Raw genomic sequence first — 7881 nt, 5'->3', positions numbered from 1 at the left:
GTTTCACTGTAACATGGTTTACTGTGTCTTTCCCAGGGTGAGTGAAGTCCTTGGGAGTGGCTGTAAGTTTATCCGCATGCAGGATGTATTTGCATGCTTAACAGGCCTCTAGACTAGCAGACATACATCTCTTTTTTTGACTTAGAAAAACTGTTGAGAAAGAACTATTAGCAATACATTTCTAGAATTCTTTAAAAATTAAACCTTTCTACTCAAAACTTGCATCTAAATTTCAAACTGTTTTGAAGTGTGGTTGAAAGGAAACAAGAATCTAAGTATTTCTTATAGATAAAAATCTAAATATTTCTTATTTCTTATAGAACAAATAAAAAAATTAGCATAGCCATAACAAATGAGACAGACATAGCTCTCATATCTTCATCTGATTTCAACTCCTTTTTGTTAAACAGTTTTATTTCAGTGTGTCCTGTCCGGCTGTTCCTCCTGCTAAGAAAATCGTAAGTCTGAGTAGGTGATAACATAAGGTAAAAATTATAACAAGTAAAAACACAGAACATAATTTTCAAATGACCGCATCTGCTTTAAGTTTCAGGGAACTTAAAGTGCAATGCCATTGTTTGCCTAGATACTTTACTGTATATTACTATAACAAAATTACATTTTCTGCATTTACGTTATTGACAAAAGGAAGGACAAAAAAAATCATACAAATTGAACTTAGAATCAGAAACTGCAGAAGTGATTCCTTGCAAAATGATGAGCAAGCATAATTTTAGGCTTTTTTTAAGTGGAGGTATTTATGCCACTAGAGGTCCTTCATGGTCAGATTATGATTTCCTCCGCAGTGGTTTGGTTTTTTTTCCTATTTCTTTATCCATGCTACATACAACAATTACTGTCTCTACAGAAATGTATTTTGGTTAATGTAATACATTCTTAGAATAATAGAGTGATTTTTTCCTTGATTAAGCTTTTTCTGGGAAAATATCAATATGAGGATTTTTCAAATAGAATTTATTTAATAAAAGCTCCTGTTTTATTATGAAATAAAATGTTATTTATTTTTTAATTGAACAATTGCACATTTTCACATTTCCAATTTTTCATCATCTTACACTCCTCTGCAACATAACCATTTTTCTTTTAGAAAAATAAAGAAGGAAGCAAAAGTCAAACTAATGAGCAAAATTAGGATAAACAACTGGAACAATAAAACAATATGTAAGGTAGTTTTTCTCTCCTGCTTCATTATTTTATTATTTTTCATGGTTAGAAACTGATTAAAAATGTTTGAAAACTATTTGGAAGAACTGTGCATCCTCGGGAACTTGAATGATAGGACCGAGATTAAATTTACCACTACAGAACACAATGTCATTTATTGTGAAACTAGTAACAAAGATTTGTAGCATAAGCTCATCCTTTGGAAATGATTAGGAACTAAGTCAAAGAAATATTTGCTGTTCCCAGGCTGGCCATTAGCTGAAAAGGCCTAACAGCTGCACAAAGGGCAAATGTCATCCTAGGATGCATCAGCTGGACTCAAGACGGAGATGTGTTAGACTATACAAAGTCCTGGGGAGACTTCTTCTGAAATATGGTGTATGCGCTGGTTACTCCTCTTCAAGAAAAATGTGCAGAAAGATGCAGAACAATCTGCAGGAGACCACAGGAGCTTGGCTTGCTAGTCTAGCAAAGGACACTGAGATGGGATGGGACCACTGTCAAAAACGTACTGAGAAAAAGAAAGAAACTTCTCCAAATTAAAGACAATGTTAGCACAAGAACAAACACGTACATGTGAAATATTATTAGGTTTAATCTGAAAATACAGAAGAAGACAGTTCCTTACGAATATTTGCGATACAGCTGTCTCTAAAACCATCAGGGCCTGGAACAGATTTTCCATAGGAGTAGCAGAAACAAGAAAATAACTACCTGGCAGCACGGCATTAGACGTGGTAGCCAAGATATTCCTTCCCATTCTGTATGTGTAGAAAAAAAGGATTTGCACATGAAGGAAATCACAATTTTAATATTAAAATATACTAATATTCTCTAAAATTAGCCATAAAGGAATTAATCTGAGCAATATCACAAAAAGCTACTCAGTGCAAAAACACACCTTATGGCTATACTGACATACGGTGTGGTGCAGTGGTGCGTCTGCTGACTCTACCAATATGAAGCAGAATGCATTTCCACATCACAATGTCAAAAAAGGTATTAACTAAGCAAAAGCAACTGAAGAAAGAAGGGTGTGAATTTCAATGTATGGAGAGTTTTACTTAAGATAAAAATTCAAGAATGGAATTTAGGTACTCTGTTGTTGAAAATCACCAGAGCCCACAGAAATGGTAAGACAGAGGGTGGGATTAGGGCAGTGGTTAATATGAAGTCACACGAGTCTTTATGCATCACTAATTCTGGTCTCACACACCATCCTCCCTTCCCGTTCATGTGAGATGTGACCTCCTGCTTGGAACTGTACCCAAGAAAACAACTGTGGTTTTGTTGCAAATGTAGTGCCCCTGAGGCCTAAGTAAACTGATTTCAGTAATAACTAGTAAAATCTCAAAGGACCCTGGCTTCACACCCAGTCCAAACACAGTTCCTTCAAATCTTTAGTCTTCCAGTGCTGACACCAACATAAATTATATTGAAAGAGCTAATGGGAAAACTGGAGATTACAGCTTCAAACCATGAGCTATGACTCAGAAAGGCAGACATAATAAAGCCCAAGGACCATCAAAATTTGAATCTACTTAGCACGCGTTGATAGCATGATTCTTTTTTTCCAGACTGTGTCCCTGAAATGAAGGAAATTGTTCTTCAACTCTCTGACAGATTTTTTTCTCTTAAGAGAATTGTATTCTCCTGGTGGTTTCATAGAATAGCATGTAACACCCCTGACTGTACAGCCACAGCCTACAATAAGACCTCTTCAACAGGCATCTTCTGTTCTTTGGACTAAACAGAATAGTTTTGATTTTTTTTTAGTTGATCACTCTGATGATTATGAAAATAATATTTGAAAAGACACAGCAAATTGCCTACAGAATCTTTTAGGTTGGAAGGGATCTTTGGAGGCCATCTGGCCCAATCCCCTGCTCAAAGCAGGGTCAGCTAGAGCAGGTGGTTCAGGGCCATGTCCGGTTAAGCTTGAATATCTCCGAGGTTGGAGATTCCACAATGCTCTAGGTCCCTGTTCAGGGTTTAAGTACTCTCGTTGTAAAAAAAATCTTTCTATCTAGTCAGAAATTCCTTTGTGGCAAATTGAGATTGTCGTCCTTTGTCCTTTTGCTGCATGCCTCCAAGAAAAGTCAGGCTGTCTTCTCTATGTCCTCCCATCAGGAAGATGAAGACTGCACAATGATGCCCCTTCTCCTTCTCTTCTCCAGGTTCCCTCGGCTTTTCCTTGGATGTCATATGCTGCAGACCCCGACCACCTTGGTGGTCTCCGCTGGACAGCCTCCTATATGCTGTTTTCTTTCTTGTACTGGAGAGCCCAAACCCAAACAAAGTAATGCTTATTAAGGTGATCTTGCAGGGTAGTTTCAGTAGTTTTTAACAGAAGCACGGTTTCTTCCAGTTCCTTTCTGAAGTCTTACATTGTCTTACCTATTTTTTCTTCGTTCTTTTTGCTGTTTGTATCTCTATTCAAAGAAGTGTTACTTATTCTTAGGAAGAACATTATTCTTAAAATCAAAACATGCCTTCTGACATTTTAAACCATACTTGGAGGAAAAGCACTCTGTGGAAGCATATTAGGTGTTACACAAGAAAAAACAGAAATTGAGCATCAACTTCAATGTGGAACTGAGGTCAAATTATTTTTTCTTCATTTTAGCTTTTGTCAATATCAACAAAACATGGGTAACACCAGACATTTGAATGGTGTAAAACAGAACTATTCTACATATAAAAAGATACTGTAGAAAACAGATACTGTAAGGTTATACAAATAATGCAGAAGTAAACAGCTTTAAATTCTTTTTGCTAAAATTCCTACATATACAAAAGCCATTTCATTAAAATTTCCTGCTTGAAGAAATTTTAGTTAAATAACACGCACATGTTTCATATCAATTCTTCCTTAGAAAAATAACTACCTTTTCTCAAGAACATTCTATTTCAGTATTAAGTATTTACAGATTTTTTTTAAATATGCCCCTTCTTTTATCAATGTTGGAGTTTAGGTCTTGGTATTTTTACTCTGAATAGTTCCTGAACACCTTCTTTAAGTTAGGAGAGAGAGGAAAATGTTTTGTAAAAGTAGAATAAAAGTTAAGGAGGTTAGGTGTCAACCAGACCTGTGGAACAGCATTCCTCTCTCTGTTTTAATCCTGGCAAGACAGACCACTAATAAGTAAATGATGCAAGCTGCGCCTTTAACATATGTCGTGGTTCAGCCCCAGCCGGCAACTAAGCACCACCCAGCCGCTCACTCACTCCCCCTCCCGCAGTGGGACGGGGGAGAGAATTAGGAAAAACCAGCACAAGAAGCTGGACTGTCCTTGACGGCTCAGCAACAACCCAAAACATCAGCACATTTTCAACAGTTCCTCATCCCAAATCCAAAACACAGTCTCACACTAGCTTCTGTGAAGAAAACCAGCTCTATCCTGGCTGAAACCAGGACAACATAGCATTACGTTAGTTGAACTTTCACCACGTGGGAAGATATTGGAAGACATTTTGAACCTGCAGTTTAATAGACATTCAAAGGGAAATTGTTTAGTTGTTCTCATAAATGAATACAAAATAAGCAATGTTAATTCACCTTTTTTTGGTCAATATGAGTGTCAGAAAATATTAGTCTTCCAGACACTTGCAGAGCTTAGTCACCAGGTTAGGAAAATGTTAAGTACCCACTTAACTTCATGTGTTGAAATGTTTTCCTAAACAATTTCACTAAGAAATATAACCACATAGTTTTAGCTATTCCTATTCCTATTCCTATTATGACACCATTAGGACTAAGATTGATCACAGAATTCTCTTTATCTGACAGCCTTAATATGTATGGAACCTCAGTAAAATCAATGGTATGTTGAAAAATAAGTTAATGATAGAGGAATTAGTCTTGGAGTTTTGTTGGGGAAGGGTTTACAAAAATAAAACATATGAAATCTTAGCTGTTTCATGGTCAAGTGTTCTCTACATTTCAGAATTTTATCTCATTTGTAACAGTGTAAGGTAGCAATAAGTCTATGAAATTTGCTGGTCTTATCCAAAGATATGCAACTTATAACGCTGACCAGAATTTAATTTGGTTTTTTTCTTACAACTTTTACTTACCTGGCCTTCAGTTCTAGAAACTACAAGTTAGGTCCTTCCACAGGAAATACACAGGCAAAGAGTTGGTATCCAAGACTGAATGACCGTGTAGGAGAGTACTGTGATTATTGCTTTGTCATTCTGTTTGGGCATGATAATTGTAATATCCCATGTTAGAAAACTACTTACTGTTACATCTGTGAAAGAAGAAAAAGAGTGGTTAGACTGATCTACAGAAATCACTTGCATGATTTTATTACAAAGTCACTGTTTTAAGAAAACTGTAATTTTTGTCATGTGTCCTGTTTCTTTTGTTTACATTTTCTTTCTGTATGACACAAATTTTTCAGGTACCCCCCCACAACAACCACTTGATCCACCAATATCCTGTAGTCCACTACCACTCAGCCCAGGTATACCACCAAGCCCCTTGCCACCATTACCCAGCCCACCAAACCAGACAGTGATATCAGCCACAAATTCAGCAGTCACATCATGAACACCTTAGTGTTACGATGATCACTTCCAAGACACCTTCCATTTCTATAAGCGGCATGTAGAAATCAATGGTTGTTCAATTCTCTCAGCATGCTAAGGTATGCTCTCTTGTTATCTGCAACAGTGAGTTAAAACTTTTTCAAAGAGCTCTAATTACTTTTGCATTATGAAAAGACCACTATGCTTCCTGGATTTGTACACAGTACAATATATTAGACAATGCATATTAGAGAAAAAGAACACTCTTAAAAGCACTTGGGTAATTGCCTTCCAAACTCTTTTATAGTCTCATATGGACAACTGCTTGTACTAAAAAACATTCATTGTGGTGTTTGGTAGGGCAGTAAGCATTCTGCTGTCATGGAGGAGTCTTCAGAGAAGACAGTGGGGGAAACACATCTTAACCTCAGAAACTGGACTTTATTTCTGGAAAAAGTGTCTTTTATAAAAACGGTCCATCTAATAAACCTGGCTGTGTGTCTGATCCTGAAAACCACTGAGAATCCCCTCAGCACCAAGGCTTTTCCACATTGGCTTCAGCAAAAAATACTTGTCACAGTATTAAAATGCCATTAAGTCACAAACAGACAGACAGGTCTCCAGCACAGCACACCACTAGCACAACACCTCATCGCAATTTCTTACCAAGTTTAATTATTGCTAATGCAGCCACATAAACCTACTGTGTTCCGCAAGACAAAATGGGCTAAACATAACATGCGTTTAAGGCAAGATACAGATTTTGGCAGGTGAAATATGGACTTTTTCTATAATTCCATGTTAAAATCTTTATTTTTAAAAAGCTGTACTTGAACTTTATTACGGGTTTCCAGAGCTCCAGCTCCTATTCCTCCACCTAGGCCCTCTGCTATCAACGGCGGAAGCTGCGAGCTCCCCTCACCACAGCGACAGGCGCCACCTCGCGCTAAGATGGCGCCTCTGCCGGCTGAGGGCGGGGCGAGAGCGCGCGGACGCAGCCCGCCCTTCGCGCTCGGCTGGCCGCGAGAGGTGGGCGCATGCGCGCTCCTCGCGCCGGTTGAATCGTAGTGCCGCCCCGCTTGCACCGCCCCGCCGGGGCTATGGGCGGGAGGAGCGCGTGCGCGGCCGTTGGGTGCGGGGCGGGGGGGCCTTAGCGCCGGCAGCCTGCTCGTCTGGGCTGTGCGGGCAGGAGGCGTACCCCTGCGGCTGTAGGCCCGACCTCAGCTGGGCTCTCTGGGGCCTATTGTCCTCTGTGTCCGTGTCTGAGGAGGGCTTGGTTCAGTGGGCAGCCTGGGGTGCTGCTCTGTCCTGTTGGGGTACCCCTGCATAGGGTGACACAGAGGTTGCCCAGAGAGGTAGTAGATGCCCCATCCCTGGAAACATTCAGGGTCAGGTTGGACGGGGCTCTGAGCAACCTGCTGTAGTTGAAGATGTCCCTGCACATTGCAGGGGGATTGGACTAGATGACCTTAAAAGGTCCCTTCCAACCCAAACTATTCTGTGATTCTATAAACTTCAAAACTTTCTTCAATTAATATTTTTAATACATTCTACACTAATGGTTAGTTCTTTTTAGGTATCGGTATACTATGTTGTAAAACTGTTACTGTATTGTAAGCATGGATGACTGCAGTCATTGATGGTCTTGGTCACCAAGGAGGAAGCAATTAGGTTCAAGAGCTCTCTAATGAGAAATGCTGAAACCAAAGTGGGCTTCATCTTCTCACCTCCTAGCAAATTTGGGATCACGTACTTTTATAAGATTGAACTTCTAGACAGTGCCACATTTCTCTGCTTTGGCTACACTAGCAGCCCTATTGGACTGTGGTATGTGTAGAGAAAGGCCACTCAGATTCAAAGGGAAAAAGGAAAAACATTGGGTATTTTAACTGCTTGTGGTTTGAATTCTTTTTCTCTGGCAATAAGACAACTTTAAGCCAGCAGTGAAATAAGCACTGACCCAACTATGAATTGCAAAGGTCCTTAAGAGTTTCAAAGAAACCACCTTTCCTCCCAAGCAAGAAAGATGATAAGCATGGCAACTTAAGTGATAATTAAGAAGATAAAAGCCCAAAAGTTCCTATAACAATCATTATGAAAACAGAGAAGGGGAAAAAAATACAAGCAAATGCTCTTCTGTTAAAAAGCTCTCTATATAGTTCT

The sequence above is a fragment of the Phaethon aethereus genome (genome assembly GCF_964289735.1).
Source record: "Phaethon aethereus genome assembly, chromosome: 1".
Taxonomy (NCBI): Eukaryota; Metazoa; Chordata; class Aves; order Phaethontiformes; family Phaethontidae; genus Phaethon; species Phaethon aethereus.
Note: the sequence above shows the minus strand (reverse complement) of the source record.